Here is a 10,049-nt window from a genome sequence, read left to right as displayed (position 1 = left end):
GGAATTGGTTTCTGAGGTTTCTTAAGAACCTTAGAAAGTTTCCAGAAAGGTTTAGAATATGGTTTAATTTGTTCAACTTCTTTAGCGAAATTTTCATTTCGCAAAAGAGTAAATCTATGTTTAATTTCTTTTTGTAAATCCTTAACTATGTTTTTCATAGCAGGATCACGAGAACGTTGATATTGTCGTCGACGAACATTCTTCAACCGAATGAGCAGTTGAAGATTGTCATCGATGATAGGAGAATTTAATTTAGTTTGAGCTTTGGGAACTGAAAGATTTCTAGCTTCGATAATATAATGATTCAAATTATCAATTGCTGTGTCGATGTCCGCAGAATTTTCTAAAATAGTTTCATGATCCACATGATTTTCAATGTGAGATCTGTAATCCAACCAATTAGCTCTATGATAGTTGAAAATAGAACTAATTGGATTAATTATAGCTTCGTTGGAAAGTCTGAATGTTACAGGAAGATGATCTGAGTCAAAATCAGCATGAGTAATCGGTTCACTACAAATGTGACTTTGATCTGTTAGAACCAGATCAATTGTAGACGGGTTTTTCACGGAAGAGAAACAAGTAGGATTACTGGGATGAAGAACTGTAAAGTAACCAGCTGAGAGTTGATTATGAAGTATTTTACCATTACTGTTATTTTGCCTACAATTCCACTGGACATGCTTAGCATTTAAGTCTCCTATTACGAAAAATTTCGATCGATATCTTGTAAGTTTTTGCAAATCGCCTTTAAAGAAATTTAATTGTTCGTCGGTGCATTGGAATGGCAAATATGCTCCAGCGATGAAATTAATTCCATGAATGGTTTCAACTTCGATTCCCAAGCTTTCAATAACTTTAGTATTGAAAGAAGGTAAAATTCGATGTTTAATTTGCCGTTGGACAAAAATGGCAACTCCACCACCAATTCCTGTAAACCTGTCAAATCGATGAACCACATAATGTGGATTACTTTTCAATTTTACATTTGGTTTAAGAAAAGTTTCTGTCACAATGGCAATATGAATTTTGTGAACTTTGAGAAAATTATAAAATTCATCTTCACTCGATTTCAAAGATCGAGCATTCCAATTTAAAATATTCAAATAATTATTTAACATCACTGTTAAATTTTAAATTCATTATAATATTATTTGCAAATTTCCATCCGATTTGAAATGCTTCAAAAAGTGATGAAGTCGAATTCATTTGGATGATCATTTGAAAAAGTTGATCTTGTAGGTAGATCATTTTATTTTCAGTTATATCGCCTAAATCGACTTCATTTAAAGAAGCGAATGGCATTGAAGGAATATTTGTAGGTAGACTGCCATTAGAAGAAGATGATTTGGCCGGTCTACCTATTAATAAATTGTTTTCGTTAGAAGAAGAACTGCAAGGCGGTCCTGTGTTTTGATTATTTACATTAGAAGAAATAGGAGATAGATTTCTACCTAATATACCAGCATAACTGACATTAGAAGAAGATGATGACGAGGTCGATCTACCTGTCAATAAATTGTTTTCGTTAGAAGACGAATTGGCAGGTGCCTTAGAAGAATTTTCAGGTATATTCTGTAAATTTAAGGTCGTTGATTTGACTTGTTGTCTAAGCGAACGAGCGTTTAAAATTTTTTCCCTGACAGGACATTTCAAATAATTGGATTTATGATTTCCATTGCAATTTGAACATGAAAATTTATCAGTGGTTTCATTCATTGGACAAACGTCTTTCGAATGCGATTTACCACAATTCAAACACCGTATATCCATATGACAATTTTTGGTTCCATGACCGAAGCCTTGGCAACGACGACATTGCGTTAAGTTAGCAATACGATTATGCCGTTTATAATGTTCCCAATGAATTTTAATGTGGGAAATGAAACGTACTTTTTCTAAAGTTTTCAAATTGTTTACATCACTTCGATTGAAGTGTATTAGGTAAAGTTCATGGGAAATTCCAGAGCGTGGTTTAGAAGTACCATTCGCTCTTTTTTTCATAAGTATTACTTGGGAAGGGGCAAAACCAAGCAATTCTTTTAGTTCTTTTTTAATTTCATCAATACTTTGATCATTTGATAATCCTTTCAAGACAGCCTTGAAGGGTCTGTCTGATTTTATATCATATGAATAAAATTTATGAAGTTTTTCGGACAAATATCGAATAAGACGTTCGTAATCTTCCAATCCATCCACCAAGACTCGACATTCTCCTCTTCGTCCGATTTGAAATGAGACTTTTACTTCCGGGAGAAAAGTAGAAAGCTCAGTACGGAATGCTTTGAAGTCGGAAATCATCACCGTCACTGGTGGCATAGATTGATGTTTCTTCCCAGAACGACAAGCGTCCATTTTGGGAATTTTTGAAGAATTTTCTTCTATGTCGCTACAATCGGATTCAGGAAGAATCTCGTAAATATTGTTAGACGGCATAGGATCAACGGAAGGGAAATCCGTCCGTTGTCTTTTATTTTTACATTCAGATTCTATAAGATCGTGAATGTTATTAGAAAAATGTTGAATAACGGATTGTGATTTATTCCGTATTGAATTATTTTTAGCCTTAGGCTTGTTGCCTTTCCGGTTGGACGCAGGCATTTTTGAAATTAATGAAATTTTAAATTAAATTAACTAGGCTAAATTAGTCTTCGATTAGACTCCTAGCTAGCCTTAAAAAAGGCTGATTAATTTCTTAGTCACTCTAATATCACTCTTTGTATCACTTAGTCACTCTAATATCACTCTTTGTATCACTTAGTCACTTAGTTAGTGATTCAGGTAGCCTTGAAAAAGACTGAAGCCTTGAATCAATGAAACTCTAGGTAGCCAGAAAAAAATTCCAGGAGCCAAGAGCTATACGCGTGCGGTGCGAACGACTGTTCAACACCGACTGTTGTAATGAAACGTTACTAAAGTTTCCTGCAAAGGTAATCCCAACAACGCAATCGTATGTACTAGTACCATTTCATTGAGGCAGCCGAAATAGTGCGAGCGCACTATGAACCACAGCTCGTCTCCAGAAACAGCCGGTTTATTGCTTCAAGTGACATTGATGAGACAGCCGGCTTGCGACAGCCCTTCGTAACAGTAATTCCCTAAAAATCAAAGGATGTCTTCGATTTTCTAAGGCTGTCCCCGTAACATTTTATGCGAATGAGCGAACAGAAAGAAACAGGATACAAACAGCCCGTTCGGTTTGACTACTCGCCGGATAGAATACTCTCATCAATCTGGTGAGTAGAAACTGTCTCAGTGACAGCATTCATTTAGGCATGCGAGCGCTGTTGCCATTACAGTTCGGCATATGCTTGCACACATATTGTAGACTGGGCTTTCGACTTTGCGCTCCGACAGTTCAAGCTATCTCGTGGCGGATGTCATTGAAAAGCAGTACTGCTGGGAAGCCTGCTAGCGCACCTTCTCTTCCCGGTCATCCAGTACAGTTTCCCGTATTTGTTACGTTACTTTTTATTAAATTATAGGCTTTACGGAACGTTGAATGCGTAACTTTTATAGCTGGTACGAAGCGTTACATGGGTTATTGTTTTGTGATACGTTACATGCGTTACTTTATAGCAAGTTTTAGGCGTTACGAAGTGTTAACTTTGGTAAGATACGGGCGTTAAATGCGTTATTTTTTTGTAAGTTAAGGCGTTACTTCTTTATAAGTTAAAGGCGTTCTATGGGGTTTTATGCGTTATTATTTTGTGAGTTATCATGCGTTACATGCTTTACTTTTCAGAAAATGATGGGCGTTACGGAGCATTACGAAGCGTTATTTTATTGTAAGTTGAAGGTGTTACATGCGTTACTTTTTTGTAAATTCAGGCGTTACGAAGCGTTGCATTCGTTACTTTAAATAAGTTTTAGGCGCAAGGAAGCATTACATGCGTTACTCTTTTGTAAATTATAGGCTTTACAAATCGTTACATAATTAACCTTTTTTGTAAGTTTTAGGTGTTACAATGCGATACAAGTGTTACGATATGTTACATCCGTTACTCTTTTGTATGTTTTGTGTGTTAGGAAGTGTTTTTTTATTCAATAATAAAATATATATTTTAAGGCGCACTGCAGCTTAAGATGCCAAGGGTATTTTCTAATCCTTAATAACCACTAACTTAAAACTAGAATAAAGGTTATGAAGATGCGGGTGACCCGCATGTTGACGGCTTTCCGTGGGCGTATGTGATCCGGAATTCCACGAATCTCTTCTCTCGTGGATGTGTCGAAAAACACAGTAGAATCTGAAGTATCCATGAAATGAGTACGGTTGGAAACAAACGAAGAAGGATTGATATTCTGAGCCATGTAGTCAAAATACAAGGATATAAAACGGGTCTGAGAATTGAGCTCGACAAGCCTTTCGAAGTTTTCAATCACCATCGGATTCTAGATACCGCATCGGATGAGCAATCGATATGAGAGATCCCAGAATCGATTTTTCAACGGTAAGACGCCCACGAGCACTTCGAGACTCATCGTATGAGTCTACTGCATGCAACCCAAGGCAATACGCAAACAACGATATAGAATTCTTTCCAGTTTAATGAAATGAATATTCGCAGCGAAGCGAAAACAGAATCATCCATATTCCATTACTGACAATATCGTTGTTTGGTACAGCCTGATCAGGTCTCCTGGGTGGGCATTTTTGTTTCAGATACCTAATGTGACATCCCCATGTGCCTTTGGAGTCGAATCAGACCCCGAGATATTTAAATGTAAAGACTTGAGCTATGGTTCCACCCCCTAGTTGAAGATGTTATTGTGCTGGTCCTCGCTTCCTTGAAAATACAACCAGCTCAGTTTTCTGCGTAGAGAACTCGATACCCATTTGAAGAGACCATGTCGACAACGTGTCGAGGGTATCTTGCAATGTCGTCGGCAAGTTGTCTTAGCGTGCAAGATGTGTTGATACATTCATCAATGTTGTTTACGTAAAAGTTGTATAAAAGGGGGCTTAAGCATGAGCCCTGAGGAAGTCTCATGTAACTGAATCGTATTGTCGAACAATCACCATGCGCGAAATACATGTATTTCTCGGACAATAGATTATACAAAAGGTTATTCAAAATAGGTGAAAGACCATGCTGATGCATTTTCTCAGATAGGATGTTTATGGAAACTGAGTCAAAAGCTCCCTTGATGTCTATGAAAACTGACGGCATTTGTTCTTTACGAGCATATGCCATTTGAATTTCGGTTGAGAGCAACGCAAGACAATCGTTCGTTCCTTTGCCTTTGCGGAGACCTAATTGTGTATCTGAAAGTAAGCCATTAGTCTCGACCCAATTGTCTAGACGAAACAGAATCATTTTTTCGAACAATTTCCGGAAACAGGAAAGCATAGCAATCGGCCGATACGAATTGTGATCGAAGGCCGGGTTCCCTAGTTTTTGAATGGCAATAACTCTTACTTGTCTCCAGTCATGTGGGACAATATTATCCTCAAGAAGCTTATTAAATAAATTCAATAAACGTCTATTGGCAGAGTCAGGCAAATTTTTCAACAAATTGAATTTTATTTTCTCTAACCCCGGAGCTTTATTGTTACACGATATAAGCGCAAGTGAGAACTCTACCATCGAAAACGTTGTTTCGTTTGTATTTGTCGTCACAGCGCGGGAGATCCTCTGGTCCGGAGCTGATTCTGGGTATACTTTTTTAGCGAAATCGAATATCCAGTGGTTATAATATTCCTTGCTTTCGTTCGTGATCTTTTTGTTGCGCATTCGTCGGGCTGTGTTCCAAAGAGTGCTCATCGATGTTTATTTTGTTAATCCGTCAACAAAGCGGCGCCAGTAGTCACGTTTTTTGCTTTAATTAACTTCTTCTTTTGCGTGTCTAACGACGCGTAATTAAAACAATTATCAGGTGTTCCATTGACTCTAAACTGTTTGAATGCTGAGGTTCTTCTCGCGTTCAGTGATGAGCAGTCCTTGTCCCACCACGGATTGGGAGGACGGATGTTAGTTTTCGCTCCGGGTACACGTTTCGTCTGAGCCGGAATCGCGGAGTCGAGAATCAAGCTAGCCAAAAACGTATACTCTTCCATCGCAGTTCTTGTGTTGTTTCTAGTTTCTCAGATATCGAATTTGCGCAGCATTTCCGATCAATATTTCGTCCCAAGTAACAATCCGCAACTAGTTCTGATACGACAAAGTCCAAACTATGTTGCAACAAGAGCACGAATATGTTTTTTATGTTATACTAGTTAAAACAAGGTGACAGCAGTGTTTGTTTATAACGTAAACATTGAACTAACTATCATTTGTAAGTTATCGTTACTTGATTCTAACATATCTTTAATCACAGTTATGTGTTTAGCTACTAGTTGAAAAAAGGTTTAGTTTCAGTTGCGAAACCATTATAAATACGTTAACGTTTATGTGAATTGTTACTGTGAATTGATATAACAATAACTTAGATATTATAAGATTATAACATATAATTTCTTCATTGATTCAGATAGTTATCGGTAGATTTTCCCAACGTTATGATAACGAAAATGCAAACATAACAACCTTTGTTGGATTGAATATGGCGAACACAATATGGAATCTCAAGAAGTGTATGAAACATAAATAAAACCAGGATATTACTTGTTTCAAAACTACTTTTTGCCGAAAATACTGAATGGCAGAATAGTCATTTTTGTTCTATGCACTGTCAAAAACACGAAGAAAATAATATAGGGAATGAACATCGATTGTGATAATATTATGATTCTCATGATATATGAATTTAAAATGATGAGAAATCACTCTACTTGGAATAATTTTGAGCATTCCGAACATAGTTTTTTTTTTGTTAATTTTTCATATCTTTATAAACAGATTTTGATTGAAAGCGCATAAAAAACAGTTAAGTAAAATTGAATTCCGCTCGACAGTTTTAAAATCGTTGTGAAATTTGTACCTTGTATCAAGTTTGTGATTTAAAGTACTCCTCTGCTTTTTTATTGATGATAGAAAAGTGTTCTGGATTCATTCAATGTTTATAATGTCGATGGTGACTAAGTTTCAACTAGTTTACTTGAAAACAAGTTATTTTCAAGTTATGAAAAGATAAGTTCTTTCAGTATGACATTACAACGTAACGACAACTTATTTTTAGCCGACCTAACAACTAGTAGAAACTGTGCTTTTTGAGTCATGCAAGTGGTTAGATGTTAGTAACAATCACTCAAATATCTGGTTGCAAACTAGTCACAAACAAGCTAGCGTAACAAAAATTGTTACTTGGGGTGTGATTGCAATGCAAAGGATATTGAAGGTTGTTAATATTCAGTCCACGATGTCAGAAAATTTCAACAATCCAGCGTTTGTTTGATTTTCTGGTTGTGATTTGGGGTGATTCGGGTTTTTAGATGCCCCTGGAAGTACTGGGTACTCCTTATTATTTCTAAGTTTTTTGAAACCAGGAGGTGTTTGCTTCGGTTTTAATTCAGCACTTTTCGTTTTTGTTTGATCATTTTGTGACGAAGAGGACAGTCTGAGGCCTTTACGAGGAAGCTCAGGAGAAACCAAATTTTATCTTTTCCTGCTTTCTTCAACCTGCTTGTAGGAAGGTCCTTCGCCTTGGTCGTCAGAGGTATCCTCTTCAACTGGCAAGATTGCAAACAGAGTTCGATGGAGTGGTTCTTTTTAAGATTTCCGCATAAAAACGTTTAGAGCGTTCTTTCACGGATCGGTTCAATTTCTCCACACGCTGTATGTACGTAGGGCACACCGATAGATCATTCTCCCCGCAGTAGCAACACTTTTCCGCTGCTCTTCTGCAGAGATCATCCTGATGGGCCTCTCCACATTTGCCGCATCGCTTTCGCTCCAAAATATTCACTGGCTGAAGGTCGGGGTTTTTGGAAACGGCCTACGCCGTCCTTCATCAGATCTTCGATCGTCAGACTTTCGTCGTGGACCACACCGTCGATCTCCACCACATGAGACGGGACGTACACGCGGTACTCCCTCGTGAACAACTCGCTGGTAGCAATTTTGAATTTGAAGAAAAATGAGCATAAATATTATTCAAGTGAATTAATTGTTCTATTCTATCCATTAAGGAATCGTTAGTTTTTTTTCTCTGATATTCAGCACATTGAAATGTTTGTATGACCATCTACTAATTTGACCTATAAATTTAGAAGATGTTTTTCGTTCTCCACGAATCGGCTGTGCTACTCTATGCAGTGTATTGTCGTCATTTAAAATTTAAAGTTGTGCTATAAAAATATTTAGAAGGTCTTGGATATGTGTTACAAAAATAACATCACAGTAAACGTAAAGAAATGGAACCATCTCTCGGGCACAAATTTTATTTGAATATTCCATAATGACAGTTCCAGTGGAAAAGTTTAAAGTGTATGCTAAAAACGCCAGTAAAAGGCACACCGAGGATTCGGTACATAAGTAATCTTCAGTTACATTTTTTTTAATCTGAGAACTCCTACCGAAACGAAATCCTGAGTATGGGCCTGTCCCAGCTCATTGCTCCATTCCAGGCAATGAAAGAGCCGATATTTTAGCCAAACGTGATGCTATTGAGGATGAAATTTATGAGTGGCCGATGGCTTTCAACGAATTCTATGGCGCGTTTCGCCAAAAAAACACTTGCCAGCTGGCAAGCTTCATAGAATAAAGATGATCTGGGTCGGTGGATGCACTCAATTATACCTAAAATATCGACAATCTCCTTCGAATTGGACTTACCGAGACTAATCATTGTGCTTGTGGCGAAGGTTATCGCGATATTGATCATGTCGTTGGGATATGCGTGGAATATCATGATGTCAGATCTCAACTAATAAATTCCTTGTGTATCCAAGGTAGACTATCCAATGTCCCAGTTCACAACATTCGTGCTTGTCGTGACCTTCCAAACATAAAACTTCTTTATCATTTCTTTAATTTCATTGGAGTTTCAATTTATATTTTATTTTATGTTAGCTTTCCTCCTCTTCCGTTAGTTTAACCAAGTGATGTACTAATACAAACAAACTTGAAATAGTTATAAGTCCATGTAGTATATAGTATATTGAAATTGTATAGAAACGACCGCATATGACAAATAAAAAAATTTTGTTTCATCAAGACATCGCACCATGTCACAAGTCAATCAAAACAATGGCAAAACTACATGAATTGAACTTTGAATTGCTTCGACATCCACTGTATTCGCCAGATTTGGCTCTCAGTGACTACTGGCTGTTTGCAGACATGAAAAAAAAGCTCGCCTGTAAGAAATTTTGTATTGAAATGTTAGAGCGGCGGTGGATTGATTACGTTGCTCTTGATAGAGATTAAGCTGATTAATAAAGTTAATTTTGAACCAAAAAATCGTGTTCTCTTTGTTAGGCCCGGAACTTTTCAGCCCATGTGTTAGCCATTGATGCTACGGCGAAAAAAAACTAATGTACTCGTATATTGCCTTATGGAATAAACGTATTCATGAAAAAAAATGAACACGGCTGGTTTTAGCTATTTTTTTATGTATGTGTGGAAAAAATTAGAATATAAAACGACGATAAAAATTGTTTATTGTCTATACACGTAGTACTTAAATAAAGAAGAGCAGCATCAACCTGCACACGACCTTGGAGTTTGGTTAAACTATTGAGGTAAATTTTCAGTGAGTTCATCCAATTAACTTGGGGTTTGGGCAGCAATAAAATAAAAAAGCGCTCCACAGGTCAACGAGAAAACAATCCTCAGAGTGACCAATCAATCTTAAATCAGTTAGTCTATTCAAAAACTGAATCCAACAAACCGTGATGGAATACGTTCGTGCTCGCATTAATCACTAACAATTTTCCGTGTTGGGCTACCAACAACAGGAAGCAAGCGACACAGTGTGTTTTATTGTTGAATACAATTTTCCCCTTATTTCCCGGTTCTTCCAGCCGTACATGTTTGCGTTGAAATTCACCGTCCACCCACACAACGAAACGAACAACAATGCAGAGGAGAGGTGAAAAAAATGAACTTCTAACTTCAGCGGACTACCAACTATGATCATTGGTATCGGATGGATCTTCCATGCTC

Source organism: Malaya genurostris, chromosome 3 (assembly GCF_030247185.1).
Source record: "Malaya genurostris strain Urasoe2022 chromosome 3, Malgen_1.1, whole genome shotgun sequence".
Taxonomy (NCBI): domain Eukaryota; kingdom Metazoa; phylum Arthropoda; class Insecta; order Diptera; family Culicidae; genus Malaya; species Malaya genurostris.
The sequence above is the reverse complement of the archived record's forward strand: the minus strand, read 5'-3'. Positions refer to the sequence as shown.